The sequence below is a fragment of the Oxyura jamaicensis genome, chromosome 1 (assembly GCF_011077185.1).
Source record: "Oxyura jamaicensis isolate SHBP4307 breed ruddy duck chromosome 1, BPBGC_Ojam_1.0, whole genome shotgun sequence".
Classification (NCBI taxonomy): Eukaryota; Metazoa; Chordata; class Aves; order Anseriformes; family Anatidae; genus Oxyura; species Oxyura jamaicensis.
In genome coordinates this window covers 139,403,176-139,422,929 of record NC_048893.1, presented here as the reverse complement: position 1 = coordinate 139,422,929, position 19,754 = coordinate 139,403,176, and the positions used below count along the sequence as shown (strand labels likewise).

The following is a 19,754-nucleotide window of genomic DNA, read 5'->3' as shown; positions in this document are numbered from 1 at the left end:
TATCTGCTATTTGCCTCAAAATGCTAAAAAGTGAAGTATAAGATACAAACATGAAAGGCTCATTTGATCATCATAAGGAAAGGAATCAGTAGTTTTGCTTTTCTTTTCCTCAACAACTTATTTTTTATTAAAATAGCAAAGCCAAGTGTTGTGTTTAATAAGATATATTTTTTTCATTTGAATATCAAATGGAAAAATACAATTAAAATATTTCTGCTTTTACATTAGTTGTAGGCTATATTTCAGCAATGCATATATCTAAGAAGCTCAGCATACACATTTGGTATATATTAGATGCTTCTAACAGATGCCCAGACCTCTTCCCCTGATTTTTAATGTTCTTTTTTATGGCAGTGATCCAGGGACATTTTAATTTGCAAGCCTGTGAACTTGGAAATAATACTTGTAGTGGGGCATTACAGCTAGTCCATTCTCTCTAAGTTTATTGTCATGTGTCACCTAGCTCTGATTTTTAGCTGATTTGCTGGACTGAGGTATGTGGCGCAAATCCAGCACGAAATTCACTGAGGAAAAAGCACTCTGCCTTTCGAATAATAGGAACCATGCAGCACTGTAAAGGTCTTCCCTCTTATTTGTGGTACAGCTGGGGCGCAAATCTCGCAAAGGAGAGAAGCGGGTTTTCAGACAAATGTTCTGGTTTCTTTTCTGATGGCTCTTTTTACCGCCTGGTGCTACCGGAGAGGCCATGGCTGCAGTCGGGATTTGGCGATGGGCAGGTCAAGTGCCCGGAGGTTGAAAGGGAGGAGTGGATGCTTCCCATTGCCTGCCACACACCTGTTCCCAGATCTCCTACTAGATTTCTGCAGCAACACAGGAAAGGCAGGAAGAGTTTTAGGGAATAAAAGGGTCTAGAAAAGCCCAGAGGATTAATGTTTCTTACAGCCAAATGAATGCAACCTGTGCTCCATCTCTCATGGGCGATGTCTCTCCTTGTGCTGAGGACCAAGCAGCAGGAGCCTGAGACAGAAAATCGTATTGTAGCCTCATGCAGCACCAGTGCTAGCAGGAAATGTGTGCTGGTGACCAAAGACCCTGGGATCAGCAGCCCCTGAAGCCCTTCCCACCTCACCTTGGGCAGTCTGTTGTGTCCACAGGGGCACGTCCAGCTCTCCTGATCTCTGCCCTCCTCCTTCCCCAGTGTGTGCCCCTGCAGATCCAGTTCCAGGTCCCTCTGTGCACCCTCATGCACAGAAACATCATCTGAAAATGGCCCATATGAGTGTGCAATGCAGAGCACTACATTACCTGGTGCTAATCAATAAAGTGAAAATGTCGCTTTTGACAGCGCTTGTAATTTTGACTATTGCAATGGTGTGCCATTTCTTTGAATGCAGCATGCTTCTGTGCCCCATTAAAGCATGGCTGGCATAGCTTTCAACTATTCACAAATGCTGAGATGTTGAAAAATGTAACATTTACAAAAGATACATCTGGTGTATATTTACAAGGCTCAGGAATCATTTAAATAGTGCCTGTGCCATCACCATATTAGGAGAAAAGTTAGTCCCAGCCCCATATGTGAAATCAGTAGTCAAATGTGTGCTGGTTTAAATTCCACTGATATGATATGGCATTTTGGGGTATTAAACTTGAACGTACCATATCTCGTGTAGTGCCCAAACGAGGTAACACAGAGCAAAGTATAGACCTGAATAACACGTGATAATTGCCAATATGCATCAGTTTCAATCAGTGTGGTTGGAAGATGATTATGGGTTTTGAGGGACAAATTCTTTATTTTTTAGTTAAAGAAGAATCTTTGGCTACTAATTGTGAATTTTATTTTATTTTATTTTATTTTACTTGTTTATTTTGATTCCACAATGGGAATTGTGAGATATACCCAGGAATCAAGGGAAAAGATGTTAAGCAGCTTCCCTTATATCATATAACACGCTGAGGACAAAAAGTGTTTGTATTTTCCTGCCAGAGTGATATGACTTAAGCTACATTTGAAAACTATTTTTTAATTAATGTAATGGGTCATGTTTTCACCACACTCGGGCAGGAAATTCAAGGTACACCAGATACTCTCTTTCTCAGTCACACAAACATGAATTAAGCATGTAGCATCAGACTTAATTTCAATTTCTAGGTCTGTAATTGAATCTAGCTCAATGCGAACTTTTTTTTTTTTTTTTTTTTTTCACCATCACATTGATATCTGGATGTTAGTGACATTATTTAAAGCAACAAATCAACCTATAGGACTGTGTTCAGCTATACTTTCTTTATGTCATTTGACAGTAAATGGAATAAAAAAAATGCTACTTTTCTCTAGGGGAAGATTTGTTAAAGGGTTTTCGTCTTTTGTCAAGATATTTAATCTTACAGTGTTACCAAAAAAAAAAAAAAAATAAAAAAAGGCACAGTTTGTACAAGTGCAGATTTTTGCATGCACAGTTTGCCTGATTGCTAATTTGGATGAATGCTCTTAGGCTTAGCACAGGCAAATGAGAGAGGAAAGATAATTTTTGCATATATCCTCTGAGTCAAGTGCGAGTCCCTGGACTCTGAGTGAAGCAGGTATCCACTTTTTGGGCTGAAGGCTGTCACTCTGGATCGCCTGATACATCAGTCTTAGTTCATGCATGCCAATGAGAACAAATCCTAACAATGAGCTGTTGAGTGATGCCAACAGAAATGAATGTTTCTGAAAGCTTCAGGGCTTTGGAGAAAGCAGCTGAAGCTAACTACACGGCACTCTCACCCCCGCTAACTGGCCGAAGCAGGGTGAGATTTTGGCTAAACCCTCCCACATAATGGACAATTTAGAACACACCTTTGTTTTGCAGTGGGCTGAGTGAAGCTGATATGGGACTGTATAATTAAGCCAAAATACCCAACCATGTTATTTCCTCGGAGGGGTTCACTATAGAATGGCCTATCCAAAATTATTAGCATTCCTAGTAATTATTATTATTAATTCCTGTTTGTGAGCCTGTCGCTCCATCACGGCAGCGATCGCATGCTGGGATATCCACTGTTCGGGACATAACACGCCTTTGGAAGTGGATGATTGTTTAATTGATAGATTGTAAAGATGGGCTGACCTATTGCCTTTCCATGTTTTGCTTTGCTTCAGCTGCCCGGACTCTTGCAGTTCCTTAGTGACTTTTCTGATCCATCATGTCAGCCTGGCAGCTGTGCCTCTGCGCTCTGCCTGCCTGCCCACCGCAAGCCAGATTTCAGTCTCCGACGCCTGGTACACACTCCTCCCTGGCTGTCCTCTCACCAGAGAGCTGATTTTGCCTGCACCTCTATCAAATGACTTTCTTTTAACCAGCATGACTGCTTTTCCCTTGGGTCCTCTCAGCCCAGGGCACCAGGTACACCAGGACAGAGGAGTTCACATTACCAGATAGATGGTGTGTGTGTGCTGTGCGTCAGAGATCGGGCTCCTGCCTGACACCTGTGGGCTGAACGTCCCCACCCCAGTGAAATGTGAACCATTTTTACTTGGAGGTGTTTCCCATACACCTGGTAACTTCTGCCCTTTTTGTGGACTCTCCGCTTTTCTCAAATTTAATTTCTTGGGGGCATGCAGACCTGCAAAAGACAGTGTCTCACACAGATAAATTCTTTTTGATGCTAGTACACCTAGAAAATTGCCCTAGGAGGTTTCCACCCCCCTTCCCAAAACTGGGGAAAAAATGATTGGTAAATGGTTGAAATTTTATGAGCAAATTTTCAAGTAGGAACAGATATTTTTTTTTTTTTTTTTTTTTTTTTTTTACTGCCAAGGTGTATAATAGGTGTTTTTGAGAGGTCGTTAACTTCAACAGCATAGTCAAAAACTGTGTTACACCCCACACTGCATCATTCGTTAAGCAATTAAGTTACTGATAGGCTTTTACATTTATTTACCTTGATGGAAAGATATGTTTACTCAACCTGAGTACAAATCAACATGAGGAGGCGGAAGTTCAGAGTAAATTTGACTAATGATGTTATGTTTTCATCCTTAAAAGAAAGAAAAAAACCCTCCCTGCTTTTGATGCTATTTTATCTTCATTGGAAGGGATCCGAAATGATCCCTACTGTCATGTGAGTGCTCAGGGAGGCTCAGATCCTCTTTGATTGCCTCTGAATGTCTCTCACCGTTGGCTCATACCTTCCTGCACATGAATACAGCGTGCAGCTCTTCAGGTTGTTTGCTGAACAGTGCTTAACTCTTCCCCGTGAAGGCTCTCATGTCTCGTGCACAACAGGGGCTGTGGCCACCTTTGCCTGGGGGTTGTTAGAGCAGCCTAGTGGCTGTTGTGAAAGGATCATTTCCTCTCACTCTTAGAAAACTCCTGACTGACTGGTGAAAGTCACATTTCTTTCACTGAACTTTAATTATCTCTCATTTTCTTTCAGGCCCACTTTGTTCTCCAGCATGGGGTTTTTGTCTCTCCAAGTCATTCCTCAGCACCGCCTTGAATGGCATCTACTGCACGTGAGCATCCTCCACCGTCTCTAAGATACTTTTGTTGTTTTTCTTTTTTTAAGCGTTTGTTTTTTAAGATGACATTGATAGACGTGAGGCCTAAGTCTGGAGATGTTCTGTGGGTAGAGCTCACATTTATTTCAGTATGTAGAGCAGTTTTAGGATCTGATCCATGTGGAAGACTAGCACTGCGTAATGAGGCCCGGGCATATAAAAAAATATGTATTCTAACACAGCTCACTCAAAACAAATATGTTCCCTTCTCTTCAGCTGGTGTAAACAAACAATCCCCATTGTGCTCAGTGTGGCTCTGCTGTGCTGCCTTACAGGAGACCAGAGCTTGGCTTCCCAGGTCTTGTCAGCTCAGTTCATGATGCTGCATCGCTGTCCACAATCTTATGATTTAGGATGCCAGTCCTAAAAGCCATCCTCAAGTTTGGTATTGTTGCAAGTGCTTTCTGGAAAGAACTCAACCATCTCTGAGTTCCAGGAGAGTTTTACACTGTGAAAAAGCAGAGAATTGGTGCAATAGTTGTAGCAAGATACCCTCATGCTGACCTGCACGATGTTGTACACTGATATCTAAATTTCCTTTTGATGAAAATCGGCAGCTGCACGAAAAATCTGTGATGACTTGAGGCAGAAGAATTAGCAGGGACTAGTTCAAAACTCCCATGTGATATCCACTGTCTGTGTGGACTAAACTGAATTTGAACCCAGGTGTTTGTTCTTCAACTGAGCTCAGATTTTGTGCTGTTCTGCAGAACCGTTATACTGCTCTGTAACTTGTGCTGGAAGCAGAGTGAGCTGCTTTGGCGCTGAAATGATTTCATTGTTAGGCTAAGTGTTACACAGATGGCATTCTTAAATGTAAAATTCTTTTTATGATTCTTTCAATTTCATATTTATTTCATTAGATCATTATTTATGTTAAAGAGACACCATTAATATGAAACGTGCTCAGCTTAAAAGAAAATGTTGAGAGGAATTTCAGGTATCTGATCCTCAATCCTTTAGTTTTTGTGTTTCACATTTTCCTGCTTAAAATGTTTTTTTTGTGTCTCTAGGTGCTATGTGACAGATCCACACAAACAACAGAGGGGAAAGAGCCTCACTTAACTGATTAGAGGAGAGAAGCAGTGAAAGGGAATATGCACAAAGCGCTGCCAAGTTCACAGAGCAAAGGAAAAGATAAAAAATAGAATAATTTCAACAATCTTTTTTATTATTATTTAGAGTAATGTGAGATATTGCTTATAATAGCAGCAGGAAAACAATTTTCAGACAAAAATGTGATTTCTTAATCAAGGGTCTCTAATTCAAAATATATTTATTTAATAAACAGTAATTATGATAGCTGCAACTACTCATTCATATCAATAATTCATTCAGAAGTAAAGCATATCAACATATTAGCATTTATTTTTCCATTTAATAGGCTGTGATTTAAAATAAATGTAAATCGTCATAATCATTCAGCTCCATATGCTGGGAAAGGAAAAGTCACCTAAACCAGATGCATATTGTGAAAAAAAAAGGAAGACAAGTTGTTCTAATGAAACAGCATATGGGGGCAGATTTTAAGCTGGGGTAGAAATGCTCTGCTTCCTAGATGTCAGAATAACTGTGCTGATTTACACCAGCTGAGACTGGTCAGTAATTTTTAAGAACTGGAAGCTTTAGACGATGGTCCATGGAGATATGTAATGATTTTTTTCTTTTTCTATAAGAAAATAGATGAGTATAATTGCTTTCAGTTTTCTTTTGAGTATAATTTCTTTCAGTTTTATTTTCTTTCAGGAAAAGGCAGCGCACATGATCAAGTAAATTCTAGTTTGAAGATTTTTATATGCAGAAACAATAGATTCTTTGCCTGAGTCGTAGGCTGGCACTGCACATGTATGAGTGTGTGTGTGCTTGTGTGTGTGGAGCTGCATTTATTATTTCCTGTCCTTATTTAGCCAACCCCTCTCCTAACTTGTATGCCTCCCTACCTAACTACCCACCTCATTTTGACAGCTCTTTTTAATTTCTCTAATCCTTTATCCTTCCTTCAGCAAGCTCTGTTGAAAATATTTTTCTGAACCTGGTTTCAGGTCTAGAGAGCATTGTTTGGAGGCTATGGAGCAGGGTTTCACATTAGATTTTTATGTTATTTTATTTTATTTTGCTTAGGGCACAAGGAAAAAGTGGTCAAGGGCTAGACCCTCAGCCAGTGCTTGCTACTGCTGTTAGAGCATCTCTGGCACTCAGTGCCTCTCTTGTCTTACAATGACAGCTCTTTCTCCTTTGCTTTCAAGAGGTGAGGCCAGGGATTGTGGCTGGGAGATGCATGTGATAGGTATGAGCCTGGAAAGCCTTTGGTACTCCCTGAGTGAGCCCACCCTGCTCGCATGCACAACAAGCAACGGCAGCATGCCCGTCAGGCCCTGCTGCAGTCTTAGGGTCCTCTTGTACTGCCATGAGCTAAGCAGAGCCCTTTTCCTCCTCCACAGAGAGTGCCCTGTGTTCTTGCTGAGGAAATAAGGCCTCAAACCCCTTCTTCCCCCCAGGTCGCACAGTGATGTTTTCAGGGAATGGCTCAGGGCAGCGCCTGCAGCACAGCTGAACCAGAGAGCAGGCAGGCAGCAGCATGGTATGGGACAGCCACAGCACAGGTTAGTCTGGCAAAAAAAAAGGTGTTTTCACATCCTCCCAGGTGAGTTTTGTCACCCACATGACTGTGGCACACAGCTAGCTGTTATCCTGTTCTTCTTTCAAGGCTGGCCCTGCTGTGATGCTGTCCTCCACCCACAGCTTGCAACTGCACTGGGCATGAAGCAATAGGGCAGCTGAGTTAAGGTGGTACTCGACTTTTTTTTTTCCCCAGTCTCTGCAATGTTTTACATTATTACATTCCTCCAACAGTTTCTGAGGAGAAAAGTGAGTCACGTTATTTAATTTTCCCCATTTAATAGCAAGGAGCCATGCTTTTTCCACAAGTTATTGCATTATTCCTCTTTACGGTGTGGCTCTGATTTACTGCTGGATGAAGCTCAAAAGGAGGATTAGTGTAGATATACTCCCATATGCTTGGATGCATTTCTGAACCTTGTCTGTACCATCCTCACTGCTTTTGGTGGAAAAAGCTGGGCTGCAAACCTGATGAGAACAGGCTTCCATGCAAGATGTTTAGTATTTCCTGCTTCCATTTGGGCCAGCAATATGGCACATCCAGCCCCTTTTGGCCCTGCAGCTCTTGGTCATGGTCTTATCTGAAATTCAGAAAATCACAGTGTCAGAAAATGAATAGGGGAATAAAGGGAGTTGATTTTTCTCAACTTTAATAATGTCTAGATTTGGGTTTAGTTCCACCTGTGGCTTAAACTTTGATGGGCATTGGGCACATGTAAAGTGCTTTTATTTAAGTGGAATTGGTTCATCCATCTCAGATGGTGGCATTGAAGTGTGAGCCCTGAGAGGAAGAACCTGTACTTCTTTATAAGAGCTGTGCCTTCTGGAAAAGTTAGGGCTGGCTATAAAAACCCTGACTGTATTGTATTCAAGCAAACCAGGAGCACAGGAAGAGAGAAAGAGGAGCAGAAAGAGTGAAAGAAGGAGTCAGTGAGGCTTTTCTAAAGATTTGTTGCTACAGTGAGTCGTGCTGTGATTTGGTAGCACAAGCTTCAGCATTCCTAATTCTTGCCTGGCATTTTCTGGCTGGTAATCTAGTTGTTTAACAGCCAAACGCCAAGCCACATTGAACTTGATCCTAAAACTGCTGTTCTATTGTCATTTGGGGGCTTTCTTCTTTAGCTGACATTTTCTAAAAGAATTTCTCAATAGTACTGGAACTAGTCATTTTTTTTTTTTTTTTTTTCCAATTCTCCTCTCTCCAAGAGTTTCTGAATTTGTGAACCAGAGGCTATGTTTTCTCAACCAAATCCCCCACTCTTAGGTCTACTAACAAACTAAGATTAATTTACAAGATATGACTGAAAATGCAGGATCTTTTCATACCTGCATAGCCAGCTGGAGGCGTGAGGCATCCAAGCCAGCTAGGCAGACAGACACCTTTTTCACATGCCCCAGGCCGGCTCCTGCGTTGCTCCATGACTTTCTATCAAGCCGTACAATGGCTGACATTGTCTGCAAGGAGCAACTCGGATTGCGGCCCCTTCCAGCTGTGCTGTCCCTGACCCTGAGCCTGCCCCAGGCTGCCCACGCTCTGCCCTCCCCACCAGCACCAAGACTTCAGCTGCAGCCTGCTGCTGCCTGTGAATGTTGATCCTGGTCTTGAGGGTGGCTTTGGATGCTTTTCCACAGTCAGCACAGGCACACTATGGGGATAACACAGAATGATTATTTTAGGGCAGATTTTCCCCTAAAAAAAATAGTTCTACATGCACACAGTTTGATCTTCACACAAAGGATTTATATAAGAACTCACTTCCCTTTGTCGGTTATGAAAAAAAAAAAGCATGCTGGTGGGATTTAGGGAAGTGTGCAAGCTAGAGGATAGCTGCAGACAAAAGAGATTTTTTTTCTTCTAAGAACAACTGCACAGCCGGAGCTCTGGCAGCCCTGCAGTCAGAAAGCCTAGGTGTAACCTGGTTGAGACAAGGGACAACGTCTGCTCAACATCCTTCTGACACACAGATTTGGCCAACGCTTCTCAGATCCCTGTCCTCTGCCATGTACATCCATACACATATGTGCTGTCTTGTCATCCAATGCCCAGTTTTAGGGAATCTTCCACCCTGAATGTATACTGTAAACAACTGGCCTGAAGGGAGTAAGGGTGAAGGAAGAAACTCTTTGTGACTCCTTTATATGCTAAGGTAGATGTGAAAGAGGCCCAAAATTCACCTGGTCTTGTAGGAATAGTGCTGCTACAGTGGCTATAGACAAGCCTAAAACCAACATCCAAACTCTTAAACATCATAAAGCAATGTAGCTTTAGCTCACACTGGAGAGACTTAATGACAAATCTACTGAAGAAAAAGACCCATCAGGATAGGAAAAATGCTTCCTTTTGGTGCTTGCACCCACAAAAGTCTTTCTAAGGCCAGGCCACCACCTACAAGAGTAACACTGGCTGACTGTGTCCAATCTGCTTTGTGGCGTGGAGATGTGCACATCAGTCTGAAGTTGCTCAAGTTTTGTTCGTTTTGGGCTGGCCCTGTTCAGATATCTCTTCTCTCCCATGGAGCGAGTCCCAAATGCAAAAACAGAGCTTAACAATACAACTTGTGTGCTTGCCCTTAATGTAGCATGATGCTTGAAACTGAATATAAACCAGGATGAGGCTTTAGATCTTACTCAACTCTCAGTGTAACTTTGAGGTTGTCAGACAGTACTGAAGTGAGAGATCTGGAGTAGGAAAATTAGTGAACACAAAAGTCAGGATATTTACTCAGTTTATGCGAAACCTGCATAACTGGCGTGTAATTGTTTTGCTAAGTGAGCCTTGAAAGCAAAAGTCTTGATAGCTGTCAAATATCTTCTTTGTAGTAGTGTGTTGTCCTCAGAAGCTAATCAGTAGAACTTGCTCAGAAGAACTTAATCAGCAGAACTGAGCACATTGTCAGTGCTTAACAAATAATAAATTATAATAATAACAACAGTTCCTTTTGACACAACCTTTCAAACTTTTGCTTTATTTCTGGGAGTGCCGCCTTTGCCTCTACTTAAGATATGATACCTACTGCTGCTCTGCTTACTTTGGTTGAGAGGACTGGTGATAATGACCTAACAGGGTGGAAGTATTTATCAAAATGAAACTTTGACAAATGGCTGAAAAAGAATCCTGAGAAAGTTCTTAGACTGTTCCTTTTCACTTATTGATGTTACTCCTAAGACTCTAAAAGAGAACGTAAGAGTATATTTGATCAGTTCAATTGTTAAATGTAACATGCTATGCTTACATGTTAATAGAATCACTTTTGAATTTCCTGATAAAAAAAAGAGAGAGAGAGAGAGACTCATTAGGCTTTCCTTACAGAAAGGTGAATGTATCCAGCAGCACATCTATTATTATTAATTATTATTATTATAAGGGGATTGGATAGCTCAGAGGGCTGTTAACAGATCTGAGGCTATCGCTTCTTTGTCACCATTGTAATTTGGCCCAGGCTGGGAGTTACTGACAATCATTTCATTTTCTGATTGTTTGGTGGCTTATATGCAATTAGTTGGTGGGTTTTGTTCACTTCCAACAAGACACATATCCACATTATAAAGAAAACCACCGGGTCAGCTCTAAGCTGCTGCTAATTGTCGCAGGCTTAAATGGAGCCGTGTCAATTTATCCCAGTTGAGGATCTGACCGAGGATCACAACTGGCATTAATTAGCAGATGTGTTATCAGACTCCACGGAGATGCCTCGGGTTGAGTGACAGTGGGCAAGTGCTGTGCCATCGCAGCCAGTGGAGCAGTGCCCAGTGCTGGCAGGTGGGAGCTCCAGGCCACCCCTGACTGGGGCACCTTGGTGGCTTCTGCTGCCGTACAGCCATCGCTGTGCCGCTAGCCCTTGGGCAGAAGGAGCTCCAGAGCTGCGGGTAGCCAGTTATTAGAGCCCAAGCAATGCAAGGTAGCTACTTAAAATCTGGGAGGGGGAAAGCATGCAAGGGGAAAGGGAGGAAGTACTAGGGCTGAGCTGACTCCTCCTGGAGCTGGATGTGTATGAGACCGTGCTGCTAGAGCAAAATGAAAGCCCCTGGCTCTGATTTTCTGGAGGTATGTGTGCACCATCTGAGCTAACACTGTAATGCTGGCTGCATGTATCTGACAGAAGGGTGGAGAGATGCCACTGAAAATACAGGTACACAAAGTCCACAGGAAAAAGCTGGACTTCACATAGCTCAGTAATCTTCTCAACCTTCACCAGCTACTGATGCTCTTTAAAAATTAGCTCCAGTTCATAGCCCCCTTGGTTTTTGGTGCACTTGGAAAATTTTTCTTTTCATTCTGAGACCTATTTGTAACCCACAAAAGGGAAGAAACAGGAGAGTGGGAGTTAATAGTAGTGGAATTGAAGAAGTTATTACACTGATCTGGTTGATGGGAAGATACAAAATATCTGAGGAAGGTGCCATCTGCAAATTCTCCATCTACCTCTCTGCAAACTCTTTATTCCTATTTTAAACAAGATATGAAAAGATGTTCAGGTACCTATTTTCTGTGGCAATCTGGATTCTTCTCTGTATAGTCATCTCTGGGCCTAAAGACACAAAATGAGATGACTGAGACTCAGGTGGGATAGACACATTCAGCTTAAGGATACCAGTCCACATATCTGCAAAGTTCATCACCCATGGTTTTGTTAATAAAAATAACATCATCTAAAATCCTTCTCCTGCTCCTGCTTGTTGGCCCTGCAGTCACCTTCTTAGCTGGGCTGAACTTCTCAGCAGCTAAACCCTGATTTGCTTCTTCAAACTATGCATTCCTTTGCCCACAGCTTGTAAAAAAAAAATGACCTGGCAAATCATGTGTAACACACAATCAGGACTGAGCAGCATACGAAACGCAGCAGCTGTCTTCACTTCAGAATAAATACCTTCGATGTCCACCTGAGCTTCAGGGTTTTCAAGCCCTTGTCTGCAAATCTGTATCTCCAGGAAGCTACAGACTAAGTGTTCTCAGGGGTAGATATTTTCCATACTTCCTACAGAAGTGGCGCTGGCACACATATGGTTCTCTGGGAGGAGTTTAAGACAATGAGGTGGAGAATAAGATGCCTTTTCCAGCCCTCCTCTGCTGACTTAGCTTGCTGTACACTTATTTTGGATTGGCACAAGACAGAGGATTTCATTCAGTATACTCATTGCTGTGTAAGGCGTTTCAAGAGTACTGGCTTCACAGACTAATAAAAACACAATGATTTTTCAGAAAAATCAGTAGAACATATCCTCAAAGGATATACAGATGTGATGATTATTGGAGTTTTAATTAAAATAGCAGGTAAAATAAGTATTATGGTGTGTTATTATTTCTAAGATAACAACAGAATAAAGGTCCCCATTTCTTTCTCGAGTGCAATTTCCTAAATGAAAAAGTAAACATTAATATCTTCAGAGATCTTACTGATCTTGTACGATAATTTAGAAAAATATCTCTATTAGGGATAGTTATATATGCTTTTTGTTGGAAATGCAATCACAGAATATGCACATAGCTGCAATCTGTAGACAGATTAAGTAAATTAAATCACTCAATGTCTTTTTTCAATAGCTCTAAAGTTAAAAGTAATTTGCAAAGAAAATACTCAGTTTCAATTGGTTTGTAATATCTGTTAATGATCTTTGGAAAAATTTCTGATAACACACGGGAATTCCCTCAGGGACAGGGTTGTGAATAAGTGGATTTTTTTAAGTTTCAGATGTCATTAGCTAGTGATTTCTTTGAAGTAAAAAGCTGTTACAGAATAAATTGCAGAGGTATACAAGTGAACAGGACAATCATTTTTATGAATAATATACTTTTTTTTTTTTTTTTTTTTTTTCCCCCCCCGTGCTTTCTTCCCCCCCCCCCTCCAAAAAAAAAAAATATCTAACTTGTCATTGCAAACATGCTGGAATCACAACTGCATGGAGATTTTGTTCTTATTTTATGTGCATACTCTGTCTACATGAATGTACAGAATGCTGGTGTAAAAATCCTAGTAGAAGGATCTGTTTTGCTCTTTTTGATGTGGTGTTATTATTATTTTTTTCCTGGCAGACAACTTTTTCAGCCCACAAGGCTGAAACACTTCCTGTGACTGAAATGGCTCCAACACAACTATTTTCTAGAAGACATTCCTCCTGATTTCTTCTGGTGCCTGTATGATAACGGGAGATGCAGGTAAGTGCAAACATGGAGAAAAGGGCCTATATTCTCATGATACCTTGTTAGCATGAAGTCTCTACCACCTTACTGACAGTTCAGTGGTAAACCAGATATCCAGATACCAGATACCAGAATAAGGTAACATTTCTCAGAAAGGTCAATGAGAGATCTCCTGACCTCAGCCCCCATCTGAGGATACCTGGAGTAGAAAAGAGCAACAGAGGCATCATAGACTACACCTGCCCATGGGGAACATTATCCTGCCTCAAAGCTCAGCTGTACAGTTTGGCTGTGGGCAGATGAGGATGGACCTTATGTCTCCGTATGTTCCTTGTGTGTAGGTGAGGTGTGTGTGGGTTTAGACAGAGACTGGGGACACTTTGAGGGGATGCTGTTCTGGGTGATGCGGGACTAGGACTCCTGGGTATACTGTCACAGATCTACAGATAAGCCTAGTTTCAGCCTTTGAGCCTTTGGCTTCCTCACCTTCCTTCTAACCTCTTTTTCCAAGACCTTTCTATGCTTTTTCCTGATCTACACACAAGGCTGTATAGCATACCATGCTACAAAGAATGTGGTTATTCCCCTCACACAGGGCTGGGGGAGAAAGATTTGCCCAGCTTTAGTAAGAGAGGTGAACAGCTACAAGTTTGAAAAGTCTCTTAGTCTTCTCTGGGTCTCTGACAGTCCAGCGTAAGAGTCCACACTAATCCTGATTATCCATAAGTAGGTCAGACAACCCCCCATTTCTCAGACACAGGTGTTCAGTGATGCTCCGCAGTTACTCCAAGAATAATGAAATTTCCTCCGGCGTGCTCCAATGCCAGTGACTGGCATTGGTCAACCCTAAGATGCCTTGACTGTGACAGAGGCCAATACCAGATGATATGGAAAGGGACTACCCCTCTTTCCTGTGTATTTAAGTGTATAACAATTTACAGGAAGATGGTACCTTTCTGACTCCATCCATTAACTAACATATATCCAGAACTACTGATATTATTGCATAATACCTGGTAGTAAAATTCTCACTTTTTTTTTTTTTTTTTTTTTTTTTTCCTCAAGGCTAGGAGCAACCATTATTATCTAGTCTGATCTTCTGCATAATATATGATACTGAACTTAACCCAATCTGAACTTTGTGTGAAGATTTGCTTTTATGCCTAAAAATGCCTGCTCATTTACAAATATGATGCTGTTTCTCTGAGTACTATCTGTGCAGCAGCAAGTTCCATTAATTAACTGTACATTGTTTGGAAAAGCAATACCTCTTATCCGTTTGAAATTTGAAACCTCTTCATTTCACCTTGCAGGATAGGAAAGGGTTTTTATTCCTTTGCTGCTAATTAGGTTGGAGGATCATGAGGACGAAATGTTATTTATATTAAAGTCATGCTTAAGTAGAGCTCTGACGAAGCCTGGGGATCCCATTGCACAAACTGAGGGAGACTGTGCAATTCCTTCGGGGCTGAGACTATTTGAATAGACAAATGGCACATTTTTGAAAGAGCTGAATGATTTAACTGAAAAGAGTGTTAGACAAGTCAATGGATTCATACTTCTGAATCACCTGCACATTTCTGAAAAATGAATTCAAAGTCTGAAGGAAAGAAAGGTATGGAAAAATGAAGTTTTTGAAACTGAGACTTAAAAATGAGTATGGGATGTAGTTGATGAAAATAAAAAGGTGTTGCTAATATGCAGCACTGTCCATAGGTCACTTTGGCTTTCAGAGTCTCATGCTCTGTAAGTCCTCCCTTTAAGAGAGCAAAATGCACTGAGGAAAGAATTTGCAATATCTGTTTAATGCAAGGTCCCTAAACCTTCCAGACAGAGGACAAGGGCATCTTCTAGATTAACTCAGGCAACAGAGTTTGTTCCAAGTTTATGGAAAGGTTTCATGTAAAATCTGCAGTCCCATGAGGGTGAATCTACCCTGAGAGACAGGCTGGGGCTTCTGTTCTTTATCTTTTCTCAAGAAATTCCACATCCTTTTGACTTTTATCATTTTTATTGCCATTCTCTGGACTTGTTCTGTTTCTACTTTCTTTTTTTTCAGGGTTGAGGTGACCAAATTTGAAGACAGTATTCAAAGTGAGGATGTGCCACTGATTTATATAATGGCATTATAATATTTTCTGTATTATTCTCTAAAACTCTTTTCTTCATACAAACCCCATAAGATTCTTTTTAATTCTTTGAACTATAGTGCCTTTTAACATCTGTAGTTTACTCTGATCAGATTTTGACAAAGGAATAAAAGGATCCATTTTTCACATAGAATTTTATTTATTGTTTGAACTTTAGAGGAGAAATTGGTTAACTTACAATTTAAAATTCTTGGCAATGTAGATCATTGGGCAAGGACTTCATTATTAGCCCTTCTTTACTTTCTAGTAAGAAAGTGCAAGGCTGAAAGTTGGTGTACAAAGTCTTGGTTCAAAAGACTTGACTTTCACACTATAAACACAGCCAAAGACTTATTTGGAGCTGCAAGATGGCCCAAAGATGTCAGACATGTCATTCTTCTGTACCCTCTTCCTGATGCAGGATGCTGAGGCTGTGCACTTACACACTGTCCAGGCAGTGCCAGGCGTGTATGCAAGCAATAACTGAGCACTGCTGTATCCTGTTTACTGTACCTCATACCTCCACACTAGGTCAGGGGAAGACCCCTTTGAAAATGAGGTGCTTGATGACTGCAGAGGGTGAGGATCTTGCTGTCATGTCACAGCTGGGCATGATGCCTTCATCAAGGTATTAGAAAAGGCTCAAGGAAAAAAGCTACATCCATTCTATTGCCTAAGACAGTTCCCGCAGCTACCGGCTTGCCTTAGAGTTACCAATCCAAGTGCTGACCCTGCCTGACCCTACTTATCTTGTAAAAGCTGACAAGATCACAGCCTGAAGCAGTATAGCCACAGGCTCAGTACTGGCTACCAAAATGTCTGTTTAGTGTTTTCAGGAAACACTGCTCTTAAGATTTACAATACCGGCTGCTAGAAATATAGACAACACCAAAACACAGCCCTGACCCCTGAATGTTCGGCCTCACTTAGACAGAAATTTGTGCCTCTCAAGGGGCCAGCACTGAGTTGCCACAAAATAGTTATTCCCTACCTTCAAGTGAGCTGAAATTGAAGCATCCTATGAATGTATACATGCAGATACTGGGGAGAAATATTTGAAGAGTACAGTCCTGAGTTCAGAATTCATTGTTTGCTTCTTTCATCTGTTGCATTACTACTTTTACAGTAGAAAGAGCTCTGCCATTTTTGTGTGCTATCTTTTATTTATTTATTTATTGGTTTAGTATAGAAATTTGTCTTAATTCTTCCATGACCAAAGCAATTTTTCATCTGAAGTTATTTTAAGGTGAACTGTAAGCTTCTTCCCTAGCAAACATTTTAACTCATCTGTATTAAAGCAAACACATATTCCTCCTGAATATCTTGAAGGATAAACACAGGTTTAAATACCCAAGAAATATTAAGGGACAAATCTGGTTTAGTTGCTTGTACATTCATGCACAATATAAATTCATAGTTCTTGCACAGTGGTGTTTTGTTGTTTGGCTTTGTTTTTGTTTTTAAGAAAACCTAAGACATGGAAAAGACACCAAGGTCTTATTGCTCCTATCGGAAAGTTTTGCTGACTACAGCAAGAGTTGGATTGGGCCCAGAGAAACCAAATACACACAAGGAACAATGAGTTGGCCATACACGCAAGGAAAATCACAGATAACAGATGCACACAAATTAGCAATGTACCTCTTAGGTCATCCAGTACAGCTTGCTGACACTGTGAGGTTGTTTCCTATGGCATATTTTTTTGTTGTTTTCTGTGTCTAGATTAAATGTCCTAAGTGAGGCCATGTCCCCAGGGAGAGATTGTGCTGTCTGGTGTATCTTGTTAGAAGTCTTTTTTTTTTTTTTTTTCTTCCTCTTTCTCCACATCCTAGTTATGTTCCTTTGCAAACCCCCTTCTTTTCCTTCATGGATGTTATTTACCTCTAGTGTCTTTAGATTACAATGATGTAATGATGTTGCATTTAGTTAACATTAAGTCAGCCCACACCTATTTAGCTCATTTAATTTTCTCTGATAAATCACTCCTTTCAGTCCTCTGGTTATTCTTCATCTCCTCTCGTCCCATTCCTGCCTGTCAATATCTTTTGTGGTTATGAAATTTTAAAGATGTGATATATTTCTCTTAACTAATGACAGACCTGGTATAGATTCGAGCACCCTCAATGTCTACTCAATGAAAAACACTCCTGATGCGTCTGGGGGAAACTCATTGGTTCTTTGAGCAGACACACAGGTATAGTATCCTATTCAAACTATTTCCTTGGTACCACTTCTTCTACTGGCCAAAAAAAAAAAAAAATCCTATTTAAAAGAGTTAATATAGTGGTTCAAAATCCAAATACTTGTCACTATGGATTTATTTTATTTTTCACAACCTTAGGAGATAGATTAGCATGGATGAAAAAATATTTGTTGCTGTTGTTGATTTCAAACTCTTGGTCATGGACATCGCAATCTAAAATTATGGAAGATATTGTCTTGTCTAGCAACTATATTTAAGTGCCACTAGAGTACATTGTAAAAAGTAATTATATATATAGTCACAAGCTTAGCTGTTCACTTCAAGCAATAAATTCTGATCAACAAACAACACTCCTTTAGTTCTAAATGAGATCTTGGTTGTAATTGAATGTCTTTACCTTTGTGTTCTGTTGGATTGGAGGAATATCATTTTAATCTGCTCTCTTTAAATTTTCATTAAGGAACGTTTCAGCTACCTGCAGCCTCATCTGATGATGTTTAATGATATCAGCTAGCTCATTCTTCCATGCACCAGCAGGGGCTTCTTTAAATTGGTCAACTGTACAGAACATTGTTTTTGAGCTTAATATACTTGGAATCAACCTTTAAAAATAATGACATCTCTACAGACAGTTTATATACACAGTGCACCACACATATGTGCGTGTATTTATGTGTGCATGTGTGTGTATGCATATATATGCATAACTGCACACTTTCATACAGAAACATTGATCCCATTCACCTTCTTGAAAACATTTCAGCTAGTATTAACATAAATGTGCTGTTAAATTGGCAGTGTTATACATTTTTGTTAGAGTTTACTTCTGTAACCTAAAATCAGAAAGATAAGCTGTGAAACTCATGCAGCTGATGACATAATCCTAGTATCTCGTGATGCTGAATCTCATATTTCTAGGAGTGTAGGATGGATGTTCCTTGCTGGATAATTATGCTGCCTATTGCAATATATGTTTCCTTGTTTTCATGTGGGCACTGAGATGTTCAAACCATTAAACATATATGGTATAATGAGTCCTGTGTTCCTTATTTATTCTAAAGAAGGCATTAACTTTCTATGGTTGTTTTATTGTATAATAAAGCCAACTATTCTAAGAATCTGTGATGAACATAGCATTAAGCTGTGACAATATGCATATTTACATTTAATACTGATGTCCAAATGTACATATGCACATATAAATATGCATGTATATATGTACAGACAGTCAAAGAGAGACATATACACAAATTATGTACAACCAATTAGGATGTGGCATAAATAGATTCAAACCTTACCTGTTATGGCTATGTAAAGGGAAAATCTGAGCCACAAAGACTCACAAGAAAGTAAAGCTCAATACACTCCATTGGCTCGTTACCATTATGCTCAACAGTGACAGGCTGTATGCTAAGACGGGGTACCAGCAGACATTCGCAATGACAGCTGGTTCAAAACAGAGCTTTCAAAATAGTGCAACACCCCTAACTTCCTTCCAAATCCTGGTGTTTGCCAGCACTTAACTGAGGCTGGCTCTTAAGGTCAGATGTTTAGATAGAAGTTATTTGGAAAGAATCTGCTTCTTTGGATTTGAACTGTTTATATGTTCAACATATAGGCTCTTCATTGCCCAAGAATTTGTATTTAAGCTAACACCTGGGTTGTGCTTGGGAATTACCTGAAAAAAATGATGGACACTTCTCCCTGATACCATGACTTATTTGCCTGTGATGGTCCTCTATTAAATTCTCCACTTTTTGTGGGCTACATAAAATGATAGTCATACACTAGCCTTTTGTTTCTACTGGAAAAGAAAAAGAAAAAGAAAGAAAAAGCATCTGTTGAGAAATAGAGGAAAAGTGCCTTCTTTTTAACATCACCTACATCACATGCACTGTTCAGCTAATTAGGGATACAAGAAACAAAACAAACAAACAAACAAACAAACCTCAAAACTTGGTTTGTCCTGTGTGACTTTTCCCAGTGGATGCATAGAGAATCTGGAAATAAACACACTCCTCCTTTGGAAGGAAATGCAAACAGGGTTTATCTATTTGCATTTGAACTCAGTGAAAAATAACCAGGCACAAAAAGCAAGCTTGAAGATAAAGACATGAATATAAGCAAAGCAAAATTTCACCAAGGTAAATTATAATT

The 19,754-nt window shown here is 40.3% G+C and overlaps 1 long non-coding RNA gene across 4 annotated transcripts in view; it reads left to right on the top strand.

Annotated features, from left to right (window-relative positions):
* Positions 1–18,631, top strand: part of LOC118161390 — a 31,535-nt gene extending 12,904 nt beyond the window's left edge. For 2 of the 4 annotated variants that reach the window (XR_004747998.1, XR_004747995.1), the window contains exons 2-4: positions 4,384–4,462; positions 13,158–13,280; positions 14,331–18,631. This is a non-coding gene — a long non-coding RNA (uncharacterized LOC118161390). The remainder of the gene's footprint in view (positions 1–4,383; positions 4,463–13,157; positions 13,281–14,330) is intronic. The other 2 variants (XR_004747997.1, XR_004747996.1) reach the window with 2 other exon arrangements.
* The last annotated feature ends 1,123 nt before the right edge of the window (positions 18,632–19,754 follow it).